The 19,099-nt window shown below is 40.2% G+C and overlaps 1 long non-coding RNA gene across 1 annotated transcript; it reads left to right on the forward strand.

Annotated features, from left to right (window-relative positions):
• Positions 1-770: 770 nt before the first annotated feature.
• On the forward strand, positions 771-18,400 carry LOC122733468. Its single transcript, XR_006353867.1, has 3 exons — positions 771-950; positions 3,864-3,965; positions 16,429-18,400. It is a non-coding gene; the product is annotated as an uncharacterized LOC122733468 (long non-coding RNA).
• Positions 18,401-19,099: the final 699 nt, after the last annotated feature.

The raw sequence follows: 19,099 nt of genomic DNA on the forward strand, positions 1-19,099 counted from the left end.
CTGAATGGGCTGACCTAACTGTTGGTCTTATTACTCTGGCAGTCAACACCAACCAGGGAATTCTGGGCTCGGTGCTTCCTTCACCCTCAGTGTGAGTCATGAGGCCTTTGACTCTCATCCCAATGGCCAACTATGCCAAATGTGAGAGCCTGGTCTAATGCTAGTGTTGAGTTCAAAATCACTGTTGGCATGAGGTGGAGCACTCTCAAGTCACTGAATTTAACAACAGCAGGTTTACTTTGGACTTACACAGCATGGTGGGGGTGGCAGATGACCAGTGTGGTTCTGGGTGCATCAGCCTGTGGCATCCATCATGTGTTTGAAGAGTCACAGGGTGGTTGTGCTGCCATGTGCCCTTGGGCTTCCTCTGAGGCATGCATGTGTGCCTAGGACTAGATTAGGGGGTTTACTGAGAGGATACCTGGAAGAGCTATCCACTATCTTTGGTGCTGAAGTGATGGTTTTTTATCTGTTGATATCTCATGTTAACTAAGCTGTTGTGTCAAGTCTTCAAAACTCATTTGGTAAAAGCTGGGATCAGGCTTTCTCAGAACAAAGAATGGGCAGAAGGGTGGGCTCCCCACTCCTCTGGAAGGATGTCACAGAGCCCCCTCCCGGAGCTCCCTCCCTCCTGCATCCTTCCTCCCTCTGCTCTAGGATGAGATCATCCCTGCTTGCTCAGTGGTCCCGCCTCTCCTGTCTCCCATTGGCTGAGGTCATGCAGCACCACCGCATTTATTCTGGTCCTCCCCTAGCATCAGTCCTTTGTGTCTTTGGAGGAGGAGAAGGAGGTTTGGGTCCCCAGTTCCATGGAGGCTGGGCATGGGGCCCTGGAAGGCTGCAGGTCTGCCTGTGCTTTCTCCTGTGCTCCCTAGCCCTCCTTAACCTCCAACCCGCCTCCCTGACCATTGCCCAAGGGTGCTGCATGTGCTTGATCATGGTTGTGTGAGGTAAGCTCTCCCTCTCCTGCTGCCCCTGCCCTACTGCCCCTTCCTCTCTTCTTATTTCCCTTACCTGTCCCCTCCTTATTCTTCTCTTTAGATACCCTCCCCTCCAAAGTTCTCCAGAACCTTCCTGCCCCCATAACCTTGTCTCAGTGCCCTGGGGGATGTGGATGGTGTGTTGCAGGAGTATTGATACCATTATTTATGCTTTTCCTAGGTGTGTAAGTGGGATCTTGTATGTTTAGGTCGGGGGTGTATGTGTGTATCTATACATGTGTGTACCTGTGTGTGCCTGCTTCTCCAGGGTTGCCCAGACTTCCCATTAGCCTAGGGCTACCTTCCTGCCCAGGTCTTTGTCTTGAGGACTGGGTAATGGTGTGGGGTGGTGGCCAGCTGGGTAAAGCCTTTGGGGGTGCTCCCTCCCCTCCTCAAGTGGAGGCTGGCTTCCTATTTCCTTTCTCCACCCCCTCCTGTCCTGCACCTGCTTGACCTTGGACTTGGGAAGAGAGGACATCATGAATGACCTCTTCCCCTCCCCATTCTCTCCCTCATCTGGCTTCCTCTGTTGCATGCATGTGTGCCTATGACTAGATTAGGGCACTTACTGAGAGGATACTTGGTAGAGCTATCCATTGTCTTTGGTGCTGAAGTGATGGTTTTTATCTGTTCATATCTCATGCTAACTAAGCTGTTGTGTCAGTTCTTGAAAACTGATTTGGCAAAAGGTAAAAGCTAGGATAAAGATTTCTCAGAACAAAGAAAGAGCAGAAGGGGGGGTTGGGGCTCCCCCGCTCCTCTGGAATGATGTCATAGAACCTCCACCCCTCCCTATGTCCTTCAGACTTCCCTCCTCCCTCTGCTCAGGGAGTAGGTCAGCCCTATTCCCTCTGTGGTCCAGGCTCTCCTGTCTCCCATTGGCCAGCACCAGCACTACCCCGCCCCTACTGTGATGTCACTGTCTCCTGATCTTCCACCCCTATCAGTCCTTTGTGTCTTTGGACAAAGAGGTGGTTTGGGTCCCCTGTTCTCTGGAGCCTGGGCAGGGGGCCTTGGAAACCTGGAGCTCTGCCTGCCCCTCCCTGTTTTCTCCTCCCCTCATCTCCTTTCCCTGCCCCCAATTCCCAAGGGTCCTTCATGTGCTTGATTGGGAGTGTGGGAGGTAAGAACTTTCTTTGGTCTGCGGTCCCTGCCCTCCTGCCCCTACCCCTCCTCTTTTACCCCCTACATTTCCCCTCCCTCCTTATTCTCTTAGACAACCCTGACTCTCAACTACTCCAGAACTTTCCTGCCCCTGTAACCTCTCTCAGTGCCCTCAGGCATGTGGGTGGGGTTTGTGGGAGTATTGATACCATTGTTTATGTTTGTGCTGGGTGTGTAAGTGGGATCTTGTGCATGTAGGTGGGAGGGGTGTATGTATATATGTGTATGTACACATGTTTCTACCTGTGTGTGCCTGCTTCTCCATCATTGCCCAGACTTCCAGTTTGCCTTGGGCCACCTCCCTTCTTAGTTCTTTGTCTTGAGGGCTCAGTGTGTGGAGGGTAGTGGGGTGGTGTGGAGGCCAGCTGGGTAAATCCTTTGGGGACACTCCCTCTCCTCAAGTGATGGCTGGTGTGTTCTCTTCCTTCCTCTCTCCCTCCAGGCCTGCACCTGCTTGACCTTGGACTTGGGAAGAGAGGAGATAGTTGATGAAATCTTTCTCTCCCCCTTCTCCCCATCTTCTCTTCTGTTTGACCACATGGAACTTAATATATTTTTTTCTTTTACTTGTAACCAGCACTTAGTGAAAGGAACATTTCCCTTTAGGTTATTATCAGACAGAAAGAGGGGACTGTTTGTGAACCTATGGATCTCTAGGATTTACAGCCTGAAAGAGCAGAGTTGTTTTAATTTGCAGGTCTCTAATTAGGAGGGGTTTGGAGCATTTGGTCATATGTTTATTGATAGCTTGAATTTCTAACTTTGAAAGCTTCCTGCTCATATCCTTTGACCTCTTGAAGAATGGCTCCTTGGGGCAGCTAGCTGGCACAGTGGATAGAGCACCGACCCTGGATTCAGAAGGACCTGAGTTCAAATCCGGCATCAGAAACTTAACAATTACTAGCTGTGTGACCCTAGGCAAGTCACTTAACCCCAATTGCCTCACCAAAAAAAAAAAGGAGAATGGCTCCTTAATGTTTGAAATTTAAATCCTTACTTGTACAGCTTGTACATGCAACATTTCTTAGAAGACTTTACTACCAAGATGTTTTTCCTCACTTAACTCTTAGCCCTCTAATTTCACTGCATTAGATTTATTTCTGGCAAACCATTTCAATTTTTAGAAGCAGAATTGTCCATCTTCTGTGATACCCTCTGTCCCAACCTCTTCCCTGTCCATAAATGGGGAAAGTCATTTCCTCCTTGCTTCTCTGATTTGCTAATGATTCCACCTTTAGATCTAATTTCTGTATCCATTTGTAGTTGAATTTGGTATGTGGAGTGAGGTGTTGATCTCCTCTCAGACATCTCCCAAACTGCTTTTGATTTATCCTGTCTGTTTTTTATCACATAGTGGGTGATGCCCTGCCCTCCCTCTCCCCAAACTGCTTTCTTTGAATTTAGTAAAGACCATGTGAGATTGTGTTTGTTTGCTTCTGTTTACAGCATTCCTCATCTTTTCCACTGATCAACCTCTATCTTAAAGAAGTACCAGTTGGTTTCTTAATAACTGACTTGTGTCATGATTTGAGAGCTGCTGCTGATTAACATCAACCCAGACCCCTTTCTTGCCTCCTTCCATTTCTATCCTTGAGATTTTTGACCTCTTTCAAAAATGTTTTTGATGTTTTCTTTTCTTGCATCACCAAGAGATCCCATGTATCTCCCTTCCTCTCAGTGAGAGCCATCCCATGTGACAAAGAGTATTTTTTGTTGTAGGGAGGAAGAAAGAAGTCGGCCTGAGTGATGGATACATTTCGAAAACGTGAGCAGTGTACCAGCTGCGGACCTCTCCCCTCCAGGAAGGGCTAAGTTGATGATGTCATATCTTGTTTTGATTCCTAATTAATCTTTAACATTTTGTTCCATGTACTTCTATTTTTTGGTGCATTCTTCTTTCTATTTAAATTGTTGTGCTCACAGTGTCTACTGTTTTCTTGCCTCTGCTTACTTCTCTCACCATCAGTTCTCAAAGCTCTTTCTGTGTTTCTTTGTCTTCATCACATCCATCGTTTCTTCCATTGTAGTAGTAATATTCAGGCAGCCAGGTGGCGCAGTGGATGAAGCACCAGCTCTATATTCAGGAGGACCTGATTTCAAATCTGGCCTGAGACACTTCACACTTATGGGCTGTGTGACCCTGGGCAAATCACTTAACCCTCATTGCCCCTAAAAAAATTGTTTTGGGGGCAGCAAGGTGGCACAGTGGATAGAGCACTGGCCCTGGATTCAGGAGGACCTGAATTCAAATCCGGCCTCTTAACACTTAACACTTACTAGCTGTGTGACCCTGGGCAAGTCACTTAACCCCAATTGCCTCACCAAAAATAAATAAATAAATAAATAAATAAATGAAAAATTTTAAAAGTAATGTTCCATGATGCTCATATCCCCTGCCATTCCCCAGTGAATGCACATCTACTTTATTTGTCCTTTTTGTCATTTCATAGAGTTGCAGGTAAAACTTCAGGGCTCCTTTGTTTTGTATTTCATTTATTATTGGTGATTTGGAGTATTTTTTTTCCTAATGGTTGCACATACATTGCAATCTCTCTTTTTTTAGAACTCTTTGTTCATATCCTTTGACCATTTATCCATAGTGGAAAGTTGTTTGTATGTCTTAGATATCAAACAATTATCAGGGGTATTTGGTCCCATTCAACAAATTCCCTTCTTTTCCTGGTTATATAAGTGCTGTTTATGCACAAGCTTTTCAGTTTTAAGTAATCAAAGTTATTGATTTTACTTTTTATAATTGTCTTTACTGCTTGTTTGATTAAAGACACATTTCATACCCATAGCAGTAAGAGGTACGTGATATATTTCTCTTCTGATTTTTTATTAGTATGATATTTGTAAGAAAGTCATTTTTCCAAATATAATACACCATGGAGTTTGGTTTAGAATATTTTTTTTACACAAGGGTCCTTTACTTTTTTATTTGTTCTTTATTGGATACAGACCTAGTAGTGAATCAAAGGCTATGCACTGTTTTATGACTCATTTGCATATTTTCAAATTTTCCTCAACAATGGTTAGATTAATTCACAACTCCACCAATGGTGCATTAATATCCCAATTTTTTCCCACCCTCTGAAGCATTTGTCCTTGTCCTTGTCAGACATGTCCTCAATCTAATAGGTCTGAGGTGGTATTTCAGAGTTGTTTTGATGTGCATTTCTCTAATCAATATTGCTTTAGACATTTTTCCATATGAGTAAAGATAGCTTTGATTTCTCTGTCTGAAAACTGCCTCTTCATATCCTTTCACCAGTTATCAATTAGTACGTGACTTATATTCTTTTAAATTTGACTCCTTTTTCTCCAAGAGATGAGACATTTATCAGAGATACTTTTGAATTGCTCCCTTCCCCAGTTTTCTGCTTTCCTTCTAATTTAGGTTGCATTGGTTTTGTTTGTGTAAAACCTTTTAAATTTTACATAATCAAAAAAATTTATATAATCAAAATGATCCATTTTACATTTTGTAATGCTCTCTATCTCTTGTTTGGTCCTAAATTCTACCTTTCTCCATAGATCTGACAGGTAAATGATTCATTGCTCTCCTAATTTACTTATAGTAGCAGCTTTTATGTGTAACTCATGTACCCATTTTGAGCTTATCTTGGTGTACGATATGAGATGTTGGTCTGTACCCAGTTTCTCCCATACTGTTTTCCTAGCAGTTTTGGTCAAATAATGAGTTTTGTCCCAAAAGCTTGAATTTTGGGGTTTATCACTAGTATCACTGGTATAATTACTATGGTCATTTACCATAATGAATTGTGTAGCTCATCTTTTCCACAGATCTGCCACTCTATTTCTTAGCCAGTACCAGATTGTTTTGATAATACTACTTTATAATACAGTTTGTGATCTGGTTTGGCTAAGCCATCTTCCTTCACATCTTTTTTTCATTGATTCCCATGATATTCTTGGCCTTTTGTTCTTCCAGATGAATTTTGTTATTGTTTGTTTTTATTTGTGTCAGGGTTGTTTTGTAATTGTCTTCCTACAGTCCCTCCCCTCAAGTATTTTATATTGACTACTGTTATTTTAAATGGAATTTCTTTTTCTATATCTTCCTGATGGGTTTTGTTGATAATATATAGAAATGCTGATGATTGATGTGGGCTCAATGTTGCTTAATATTGTTAATTGTTTCAATTAGGTTTTATTTTTTGTTTTTGTTTTGTTTTTGTTTTTTGGCAGGGCAATGAGGGTTAAGTGACTTGCCCAGGGTCACACAGCTAGTAAGTGTCAAGTGTCTGAAGCTGGATTTGAACTCAGGTCCTCCTGAATCCAAGGCCAGTGCTTTATCCACTGCACCACCTAGCTGCCCTCAATTAGGTTTTGAATTGATTCTCTAGGATGCTCTAAGTAAAACATCATATCCTTGCAAAGCAAGGTAGTTTTGTTTCCTCCTTGCCTACTCTAATTTCCTTCATTTCCTTTTCTTGACTTATTGCTATGGCAAGCATTTCTAATACATTATTGAATAATAGTGGTTGTAATAGACATCTGTGCCCCACCTTTGACCTTATTGGAAAGGCTTCAAGTTTATCCCCAATATAGATAATTACAGATAGTTATATTATAGATAATTTTATTATATATAAAATATTTAAAAATATTTAAAAACAAAAATATTATATTTTAATGATATAGATAAATTCATTATAGATAATTCTTGCTCTTTGTTTTAAATAAATACTACTTATATTTTAAAGGTTCTATTGATTGCTACGCTTTCTAGTATTTTCTGTAGAAATGGGAGTTGTATTTGGTTAAAAGCTTTTTTCTTCATCAATTGATAAAATCATATTTTTGGTTGTTATTACTGATGTGGTCAGTTTTGCTGATAGTTTTCTTACTCTGAAGCAGCCCTGAATTCCCTGGTATAAATCCTACCTGCTCATAGTTTATGTATGATCTTTGAGATATATTGCTGTAATTCCCTTGTTAAGATTTTACTTGAAAAATTTGTATCAATGTTCATTAGGGTTCATTAGGGTTCTCTAATACTCTTTTTTTTCTTTTTGTCTTTTTGGTTTAGGTATCAGTACCATATTTGTGTCATAAAAGGAATTTGTTAGGACTCTTTCTTTGCCTATTTTTCCATATATTTTATATAGTATTGGAAGTAATTGTTCTTTCACTGTTTCTTAGAATTCATTTCTGAATCCATCTGTTCCTGGGGACTTTGTCTTAGGGAACTCATTTATAGCTTCTTCAATTTCTTTTTCTAAAATGGATTATTTAAGCATTCTATTTCCCCTGCTCTTAATCGAAGAAATTTACATTGTTTTAATAGTCATTTGTTTTACTTAAATTGTCAGATTTCTTGGGATATAATTGAGCAAAATAGCTCCTGATAATTACTTTAATTGTGTCTTCATTGGTGGGGAACTTAACCTTTTCATTTCTGAAACTCCTAACTTCATTTTCTTCTTATTTCAATGAAATTCCCCATTTTTATTCTACCAATGAAATTCCCCATTTTTATTCTACATAAAAGCAGCTCCTCATTTTCTTTCTTGGTTCTATGGTTCTCCTACTTTGAATGTTATTCATTTCTCCTTTGGATTTCAAGATCTCCAGGATGATAGTTAAGTGGGGCTTTTGGATGCATGTTTTCTAGATTTTTAGTTTCATGCCCAGGTCATTGACCTGTTCTCTCTCTGTTTGCCTGAGGAAAGGGTTTAGAGATAAAATGTTTTTCCTTAGTTGTGCTCTGCCTGCATCTCACAGAATTTTGTATGTTGTCTCATTGTTTTCATTCTCTTAAATGGAGTAATTTGTTTCTATTATTTGTTCTTTAATGTACTCATTCTTTAGAATTAGAATATATGTTATTTAGTTGATTATTCTTGTCTAAATCTTCATGAGCTTATTATGAGTTTCTTGGCAAAGACACTGGGGTGAGCCTCTGCACTGCCTCAAACTTTTTGAGCCTGGGAATGGCATTCCCAATTCTCCCAACTCTTTCATGTATATAGTTGTTACGATTCATCTTCTTCTCTGACTTTAATATACAAGAAAAATCTTGACCCTGCAAGACCTGCACTCAGGAGGAGCTGTCCTGTGGAGTATGTCAGTGAATCCAGAAACCTCTGAGCAGATCTCACTCTTGTGCCAAGCTCTTCCAGGAGGCTTGAAGCACCAGGAATCTTTTCATTCTGATTCAATGTTGGAATCAAATGAGATCCTGGGAAGTCATTGGGCTGTTAACAGTAGCAGACTTCCTTTGAACTGATAGAGCCTTTAGGATGTGGAAAGAGGAGACAGTCTCTGAACCCTTACCCTCCCCTTCACCCCATCATTTTTTTGGTATAGTGATGGTTCATTTAATGGTATATGTATATATGTGTGTGTGTGTGTGTGTGTGTGTGTGTGTATGTGTGTGTGTAGTTTTTTGGTTTCAAGCAGAACCTGGTGAAAGGGGCACTTCCATGGAGGTTGTTGTGCAACAGAAAGAGGAGACTGTGAGCCTGTGGGCATCTGTGATTTACAGACTGAAAGAACAGAGTTGTTTTAATATTTACTGGTCTAATTCTGAGGGATTTGGAGCATTTTGGCATAGGGCCATGGATAGCTCAGATTTCTTCCTTTGAAAACTTCCTGTTCTTGGAGAATCACTCTTAATGATTCCTATTGAAATCAATTCCATATATATCTTGCATATGCAACATTCGTCAGAGAACTTTACTGTGAAAATGCTTTTCCTCACTTAATTGTTGCCACTCTAACTTAACTGCTTTAGATTCGCTTGGGCAAAGACATTTCAATGTTATAGAGGCAGAATGATCCCTTTTGTTTTCTGAGACCCTCTCTGTGGCTGGTTCTGTCATGACCTTTTCCCCATCCTTAGATGTGAAAAGTCATTGCTTCTTTGTTCCTGTAATTTTCTCATGATTCCCCTTTCATATCTAATGCTTGTACCTGTTTGTAGTAATAATTGATACATGGGGTGAGGTGTTGATTTTATTCTGAATTAAAGAAATAAAACAAGCATTTCTATAACAAAATGGGATATAAAAACAGAGCATTGCCCTGATATTGCCAATATACAATATACAACTTGCTATTTCTTTCAAATATAGCACCCAGTCATCATGCACCTTTCCTTTGTTACCCCTTCCCTACCCAAACTTTGAAATAGCTACAATTAGACATAAATCTGTGTGTGTGTATGTGTGTGTGTGTGTGTGTGTGTGTGTGTCTCTCTCTCTCTCTCTCTCTCTCTCTCTATATATATATATATATATATATTTGTGTGTATACATTGTACCCATATATGCATGCATTATGTAAGAATGTATATGTATACATGTAAGGTTTTTTTTAATTTTTTTGTATTCAAGCTGCTTCTTTCTTCCTAGACACTTTGCAGTCAATTTGGGTATTTCTAATACTTAGAATAACTTGGTTTTTCCAAGTTCTAAAACAATATTTCTGTTATTATATAGAATGTTCTCTTGGTTCTGCTCATTCTCCTCTTCATTATTCTGTAGAGAGATCTCCATGATTTTCTTCTCTTTTTTTACTTTCTATCTTAATTATTTTTCTTTCTTTTCTTAAATTTTAATAAACACTTTTATTCAAAATTTTGAGTTCCAACTTCTTTCTGTTCTTCCCTCCCTCCCATTCACTCTCCTGGAGGCATTAAGCAATTATGTATAGGTTATACATGTACAATTATGTAAAACATTACCATATTAGTCATTTTGTATAACAAAACTTGAATACAGGAAAAAAATAACAGAAATAAAGTGAAAAACTGCATGCTGCAGTCTGTGTTCAATCAATATCAGCTCTTTCTTTGGAGATAGATAATATGCTTCATCACTAATTCTGATTCCTTCTTTGTCTTTTTGTCTTTCTCTTATGCAATATTGAATAATATGTTGACAGTGGGCAGCCTAGTTTCCCCTCTGACCTTACTAGGAAAGTTTCTAGCTTATGCCCATTAGAAAAAATGCTTGCTGATGGTTTTAAGTAATTGCTTGTTATCAATTTAAAGAAAAGTCCATTTATGCATCTATTGACATTACCATATGGTTTTTGTTACATTTCTTATTGATATAATCAATTACATTACTACAATTCCTTATATTGAACCAATTTTGCATTCTCAGTATGAATACTACTTGGTCTTAATGTATAATCTTTGTAATATATTGTTGTAACATTTTTGCTAGTATTTTATGTAAGATTTTTGTATCCATATTGATTGATGAAATTAGTCTATAACTTTCTTTCTCTGTTTTTCCTTTTTCTGGCTTAGGGATCAGTATCATATCTGTTTCATAAAGGAGTTTGAGAGGACCTCCTTCTTTGCCTATTATTCCAAATAATTTACTTAAATTGGAATTCGTTGGTCTTTAAAAGTTTGAGAACATTTGCTTGTCATTTGATCTGGTCCTGGTGCTTTTTACTTAGGAAATTCCTTTATGGAGTTTCTTTTTTCTTTTTTTCTGATATCATGCTTGCGATCCCTGCTTTTTGTATAGGCTGAGGCTGAAGTCTGTGTGTAGCTCTCATTTTGAACTGTGTTTCTAGGAAGCAGCGTATTGGTGGATTTTTGCCAAATTGGTGTCACGTCTCCCTTCTGTTTTCTACGAAATACAACTTTGCCCAGCAACCTAGGGAAGGAAGCTGGAAGGTGTTCATATGGCCATGGAAGGAGGGGATCAGCACAAGCTTCAAGGACACCAAGGGCTCAGGGACAGAGAAGTGAGAACAGAAGGAAGACGTGAGGCCAGTGCCATTCACATGGGGTCTTGGCTGGAACCAAAAAAAAAGAACACAGAGGATGAGGTACAAACACTTTGGGCCTGGATACAGACCCAGACAGGAGAGAACAGGTGACATGTGGGGCCTGGTGACAGGCATTAAGATACCTGAGTATGGATGGACAGAAGACAGACACACAGGGGCTGAGCACTCCAGCAGGTGGCCAGAACAGAGCAAAGATCTCCTCTCCCTGTACTGGAGGTCCCAAGCCTAGCCCTGGATCCAGCAGTGGTGGTGGTCTCTCCATGTGTTCAAAACCCTGTTTTATCCTCTTCCCCCCTCCCTCCATTAATATCCTTGAGACCTGACTTGGTTTAAAAAATTATCTATGTTTTCTCTTTCTTAAAACATGGTATCCGGGGCAGCTAGGTGGCGCAGTGGATAGAGCACCGGCCCTGGAGTCAGGAGTACCTGAGTTCAAATCCGGCCTCAGACACTTAATACTTACTAGCTGTGTGACCCTGGGCAAGTCACTTAACCCCAATTGCCTCACTAAAAAAAAACAAACAAAAAAAAACCCCATGGTATCCCATACCTACTTCTCCCTCTCCCCCTCCCTGAGAGCCATCCCTTATGACATATCATATTTTTTTTAGAGAAGAAAAACAAAGTCAGGACAACTATAACATTCAGAGGAAAAAATACTTGTGGATGAAGACACCATCTCTGAGAACATTCCACTTACTACAGGCTTGCTTTCTGGGGAAGCACATCTAGTCTCCGAACACTCAGAGGAAAAGCTACTTGTGGATGAAAACACTTTCTGAAAACATTCCTGTTACTACACAATTGCTTTCTGGGGAAATGCATCGAGTCTCCAAACACTCAGAGGAAAAGATCCTTGTTGCAGGAGACACTGTCTCTGAGAACTTAACAGTTACTACAAAATTACTTTCAGGGGAATCACATCTAATCTTAAAACATTCACTAGACAAGACATTTGGGGTTGAAGACACTGTCTCTGAGAACATTCCACTTACTATAGGCTTGCTTTCTGGGGAAGTACATCTAGTCTCTGAACACTGAGGAAAAAATACTTGTGACAGGAGACACTGTCTCTGAGAACTTAACAGTTACTACAAAATTACTTTCAGGGTAATCACATCTAGTCTTAAAACATTCACCAGACGAGACATTTGGGGTTGAAGACACTGTTTCTGAGAACATTCCACTTACTATAGGCTTGCTTTCTGGGGAAGCACATCTAGTCTCTGAACACTCAAAGGAAAAGACACTTGTTGCAGGAGACACTGTCTCTGAGAACATAACAGTTACTACAAAATTACTTTCAGGGGAATCACATCTAATCTTAAAACATTCACTAGACGAGACATCTGGGGCTGGAGACACAGTCTCTGAGAACATGCCGGTAACTATAAAATTGCTTTCTGCTGACACACATCTAGTATTAAAACATTTTGTAGACAACACATCCGGGGGCTGGAGACACTGTCTCTGAAAACAAACCGGTGACCACAGGCTTACTCCCAATGGAGTATAGTCCTTCAAGACAAAACGCAATCTTTAATGAAATCAAAGACTTTCAAACATTCCTGATGAAAAGACCCGAGCTGAACAGAAAATCACCTACAAGACTCAAGAGGACCCAAAAAAGGTAAACATGAAATAGAAATCATGATGGACTCAAGAAGGTTAACTTGTGTAGATTTCTATAGGGGAAGATGATTTATGCATCTTCTCAAAATTTTATCATTATTAGGAAGTTACAATGACTCTACAGAGACGAAGGGTCTGGGAGTGAGTTGATTAGGTTGAGAAGATAAAAAATGGATAGGTAAGGGGCAGCTAGTGGATAGAGCACTGGCCTTGGATTCAGGAGTACCTGAGTTCAAATCCAGCCTCGGACACTTGACACTTGCTAGCTGTGTGACCCTGGTCAAGTCACTTAACCCCAATCACCTCACCAAAAAAATGGATAGGTTCTACAGTGGGAGAAGGGGAAAGAGAAAGATTGAGGGGATTGTCTCCCATAAAAGAGGAACCCTAGGAAAAACTTTTACAATGGAAGGAAAAATGGAGGGTGGGTTGGGCAACATTTGAACCTCACATCTAAATTGTTTCAGAAAGGGAAAATACATACGCATACTCGATTGGTAGTACAAGTCTATCTTACCAACCAGGGAAGTAGGAGAGTAAAGGGATGAGAGAAAGGGGAGTCAGAACTGGGGGGCAGATAAAAATGGCAGAGTTCAGAAGCAAAACAGACATTTATGGAGGGAAAGGATAAAAAGCCAGAGAGAGAGAGAGAGAGAGAGAGAGAGAGAGAGAATGAGAGGGAGAAGGAGAGAAAAGGACAGTCTCCAAGAAAACCAGAAGAGAGGAGGAGAGAGACCATCACCACCGCTGGATCAGGACTTGGCTTGAGACCTCCGGTGGTGATAGAGACCTTTGCCCAGTTCCACCCACCAGCATGTCCAGCCCCAAGGGTCTCTCTTCCATCCAGTTATGCTCAGTTACTGCATGTCTGTTTCAGGCCTCCACAGTTGCCCATCTTCCCTTCTCTGTATCTATCTCTGGCCCCACTTATCTGCCCTCTACCTGTTCTTCCTGTCATTTATAGCCAGGCCCCCAAGTGACTGGTTCTGGCACCCATGGGTTTCTGGATTTCTCCAGCTCTTTTTCCCCAGTCCCCCATGTGTCCTTAAACTATATGCCAGCTCCCTCCCTTCATGGCCAGAGGATCTCCTTCTTGGATCCAACCCTTACTTCCTTCTTTAACTCAGAGGACCAATTCACATTTTGTAAGAATGTATTATGGGGGGGGGCAGCTAGGTGGCGTAGTGGATAGAGCACCAGCCCTGGAGTCGGGAGTACCTGAGTTCAAATCCGGCCTCAGACATTTGACACTTACTTAGCTGTGTGACCCTGGGCAAGTCACTTAATGCCAATTGCCTCAAAAAAGCAAAAAAAAACCAACAACAAGAATGTATTATGCATTATGTAATTTTCCCCCAGTTTTCTGCTTTATTTCTAATTTTGTCTGCCTTGGGGTTTTTTGTGCAAAACCTTTTAAATTTGATGTAATCAAAATTATTCAGTTCACATCTCATTCTGCTCTCTATCTCTTGTATCGTCACAAATTCTTCCTTTTACATAAATCTGTCATCAATTTTTTTCTCATACCTGGCCTCCTATGAAAAAAAAACCTGATCAGAGACACAGGAAAAATAAAGCAATAGTTTATTCATCCCAAGAACAAGCAGGTACTTCCAAAGAAGGCCCTTGAAGACATCTTTTTTTGGTGAAGGTATATAAACTGGGTGGTATCAGTTTTATCAGTATGTCACAATTCGGCTTAAAAGCAAACACTGTAACGAGAATATATAAAACAGAAATCAGTTTAACAATTTGAAGTATAACAAGAACATAGAAAATGCGAATCAATTTGATAGTTTGACTTAAAGCAAACCCTATGATAATATTGTATGTTTCCAAAAAGTGTTTGGTAAGAACAAGGATGCCCAGATGTTTTTACAAGAGAGGGACTTACTATCCTGGGGAAAGAAGTCAGTAGATGGGGATTTATCTGCTAGCTATCTAGGTTCAGTTTGGAGTTCAGTTGGAGGGCATTTTGATCTTATTAATCCAGGATTTCACAAAATCCTTTTGAATAATAAAGTGGTCCATACATTCATCATAACATGTGACAGGTAAAATATTCCATGCTTCCCTAACTCATCACCCTTTATGATTAAATCAAGTGCCAGTTTTGAACTAATTTCACAATACAGAGTCAGATGTGCATCTATACCTAGTTTGTCCTTAACTGTTTTCCATTTTTACCAAAAATTGCTATCAGATACAGATTTTTTGTCCTCCTATCTTGGCTGTTTTGGTTTATAAGAAACAAGATAATTAAGGTCATTTAGTACTATCTATTGGGTTTCTAATCTATTCCACTGATCCTTCACACTCTTCCTTCCCCAGTACCAACTTTTTTGGTGAGAGATCTGGTACTGGTAAATCATCTTCCTTCACTTTTTTCCTCATTGATTCCCTTGATATTCTTCACCTTTTGTTCTTCCAGACAAATGTTTTTAGTGTTTTTTTCTGACCTCTATAAAGTTTTTTTAATTGAATTGATCTGGCACTAAATAAGCAAATTATATAGAACTGTCATTTTATTATGGTGGCTTGGCTTACTCATGAGCAGTTAATATTTTTCTACTTGTTTATATTTGACTTTATTTCTATGAAAAATGTTTTGTAATTGTATTCATATAATTGTGAGGTTATGTCTTAGCAGGTAGCTTCCCAAGTATTTTCTATTGTTTGTGGTTATTTTAAATGGAATTTCTCTTTCTGTCTCTTCCTGCTGGACTTTGTTGGGAGTGTAGAGCAATGCCGATGATTTATGTGAGTTTATTTTCCATCCTGCAACTTTGCTGAAGTTAATTATTTCAGCACATTGATTCTCTAGGATTCTGTAAGCATATCATCATATCATCTGCAAGAATGAGTTTTTTCTTCACTGCCTATTCTAATTCCTTCAATGCATTTTTCTTGACTTATTGTTGTCACTAGCATTTCTAGAATAATATTGAATGATAGAGGTGATGATGGGCAACCTTCTTCACACCTCACCTTAATGGCAAGGCTTCTAGCCTATCCCCATTACAGATAATGCTTGCTTATGGTTTTAGATAGATCCCACTTATCATTTTGATGTTGTATTTTGTTGAAATCCTTTTCTGCATCTATTGAGATAATGATGTGGATTTTTGTTGGGTTTTTTCTTATTGATATGACCAATTTTGGTGATCATTTTCTTAATATAGAACCAGCCCTGCACTGCTGGTATAAATCCCAGCTGGTCATAGTGTATGAGCTTTGTGATAGATAGCTGTAATCTCCTTGCTAGTATTTTATTTAACATTCTGGGATTATATTGGTCTCTAGCTTTTTTCTCTGTTTTTGCTCTTCCTGGTTTAGGTATCAACATCATATTTGTGTCATCACAGGAACTTTGCACTGCTTTGTTATACCAGATCTCCACCTTCTACTGGCTAAAATGATTTCTTTAACTTGGGTTTACAGATGGACATTTAGCCCTATTATTAGTCCTTTGTGTTTATACTCAACCTTTGATTTCAGCATTTCCAGATTTCTTTGGGTCTTCATTCTGATTTACTCCTGCTTGCTTCATGTCATCTGAAATTTTGATAAATGTGCCATCACTATGCTTGTGTCCCTATAGAATTTAAGGTCCTCAAGAGCAAAGATTGGTTCCTCTTTTTGTTTGGCCCCCATTTGTCTTCTTATACACCCTGACATCATGATAGACTCTGGCAAATGCCTGATAAAATAAAGATATTATGTGTCTATGGCTATTCCTCAATCTGGTCAAAGGTGTTAATGGTGAAATGGTGGCTCTTGGGTCAGATTATTCCTGGTACACTGATGGTTCCTGCCTCCAAATGATTCTGGTTAATTAACTTCTGGGAATGCTATCACCACCACTGTGCAGGTCATTGAATCAGGACCCCTTCCTTTGGCCTCTTCAGCTCAACAAGCTAAACTTGAAGCTCTGACACCATCTTGTGAATTACCAAAAGGAAAATGAGTGGACATTGACACGGATTGCAGGTATGTTTTGGGGGTGGCACATGATTTCAGGATGTTATGGAAATATCAGGGGTTCCTGACTTCCTCTGGCATGCCCATTGAAAATCCCTCTTGCTGCCAGCAGCAGTGGCTGTTATTTAAGTTCCAGGACACTCCTATGAAGACTCCCCCCATGGCTGGAGTAATGCCCTTGCTGAGCTGCATGCCAAGTAAACTTCTCAGAAGCCTGAATCCCTATAGGTCTGTCTTCCTTTACATCTGCTTGGCCTGCTCTCAAATTAACATTAACCCTAGCAGAGCCTACTGCTGTCTAAGAGGCCATGTCTTGTTTGATCCAAGACAGGCTAAGAAGAGAGTTGCAAAAAGGAGAAAAACAATGGACTCTGGCATGGGCCAAATGGATGCCCAGTCCTTCCTGACTCTCTCTGTGTCTTCTTGTGATGGAATACCTGTACCCTTTAAATCACTGGAGCCCTGACAGGATGCTTAGTGTGGGATGCAAATATTAGTGGGGAAAAATGAGACCAGCTGAATTTGACGATTATCTACAATGTGAAATCTGTCCCAAATATCATATTAACAAGCCCCTAAGACCTGTCAGGGAAATTGCCTCCCCTTGAGGCCCCCTTTCGAGTCTGACAGAATGATTCTATTTAGTTCTTCACCTCCTCTAGTTATGTTTGTATTAGTCATGGTCTGCATGTTTTCCCTGGTGGGTGGAGGCTTTTCCTTTCAAACAAGCCACTGCAACAGACTTAGCCAAGCACCCCCAATCCTCTAGTCTGGTAGAATTTATCAATGGAATTAAGATTCATCTTGCAAATGTATGGATGATTGGGGTCTGCCATGGCCAAAAGTCCTAGGTCTTCTGAAAGGTAGGGTGACCCCTTTGGGGAAATATTCTTTTACCCTTTGAAATCATCCCTGGGCATTTTATGACCCTCCTTTTCCTCTCAGTGACTCCCTCACCACCAAGGTTTCCCTTCTGTCCTACTGCTGGGATTCACTCAGAACTTTTTGAGACATTAACTTTCATGTTTCTCAGTCATTTTCTAGGGACTCAATCCTGAATCAGTCTACCTTGCAGTCAGAACCCAAAGAAAAGGCCCTACCAAGTCCTGCTGACCAACCCCTCTGCTGCAACACTGAAGGGAATTGACAGCTGGGTGCACCTATGACATCTGAAGAAGGCTCCAATCCCCCAGTGGACAGCCCAGCCCACTAACAGTGACCCCAAACTCCATCTAACCTGGAAAAAGAAGCAGACAACAACAGGGGTAGACCCCTTTCCTAAAACATTGGACATGGCCTGAGAATCCTGTGTTCCTTGTTCCAGCTTACATTAATTTAGAACTTTTGCAACCTATGTCCCTGTACCAGGTACTGAATGTACCCTACTTGTTAGTCTTTCTGTATTTTCTATTCCAATTAGCTAATTATTTTTCAAAATTGGTAAATATGTAAAAAATCAATCCCCTTTATAAATCAAATCAACTTTAGCAGGATAACTCTTGTTCCCATGAAACATTGGACCCTTGTCACATCTTTTCAGTCATCAGCAGAATTCCAGACTTCCTCTTGGCCAAGAGGATAAAATGACAGCCACAGCTGACTGAGAACTGATTGATCCTGCCCTGGTCTCTATTCCCAAGCCAGTGAATTGCCCAGGGCTGACCCAGTATTACCATTCTGGCTTCTCATTATTTTGTAAACCTCAAACTCCCCTCTCCCAAAGGTAATCTCTTCACTCTCTCTGTCACAATATCCTATATAAACTCTGTTCCCAATCCCACTCTTTGGGTACTCTTGGCACTTGCTGTGGGGTACCATCAGGAGTAACTCTTTTGCCCTGATTAAAGACCTTAATTTTGTCATATTGTTTGGTTTCATTAATTTCAAGATTGACCCTTTTTACAGATGAGGAAACCAAGGCACAGAGAGGGCAAGGGGCTTCCCCAAGATCACAGGTGGTAAAACTAGCAGGCAAGTTTCAATGTCAGGTCCAGTGGTTCCAGATCCAGTTCTTTCCACTGTTTCCCCCCTCCATTCTCTCTATAGTGTTTAGTACTTACTAGAAGTTGGGTGCTGTGTATGCCCTGGCTCAGCCTTTCTGAACATGAAGAGTCCCTTCACTGACCTAATCCTTCATTTTCTTATTTATTTATTTGTTTGTTTGTTTATAGTTTTGAGGTTTCTTGAAAAGCCGAGGGGGCCCTACAGGAAAGTAGGAGGGGAAGAGGACAAGGAGGGAAGGGTGAAAGAAGGGAGGGCAGAGCCAGGGAGGGGGCAGTCAGAAGCAAATACTTTTGAGGAGGAATAGGGTGAAACAAGATAGAAAATAGAGTAAATATCATGGGAAGGGAATAGGATGGAGGGAAATAGTTAGGATGATTGACTATAATTGCAAAATGTATGGTACCTACTCTGCTGTACTATTGTGAAGAAAGTTCTTTGTCAAGTTTAAGGTACTATATAAAGGTTATGATGAACAGGATGCTATCAGAAAAACCTGGAAAGACCTACATGAACTAAAGCAGAGTGAAATGTACTGTATACAAAATAACAGCAATAGT

The sequence above is a fragment of the Dromiciops gliroides genome, chromosome X (genome assembly GCF_019393635.1).
Source record: "Dromiciops gliroides isolate mDroGli1 chromosome X, mDroGli1.pri, whole genome shotgun sequence".
Classification (NCBI taxonomy): Eukaryota; Metazoa; Chordata; class Mammalia; order Microbiotheria; family Microbiotheriidae; genus Dromiciops; species Dromiciops gliroides.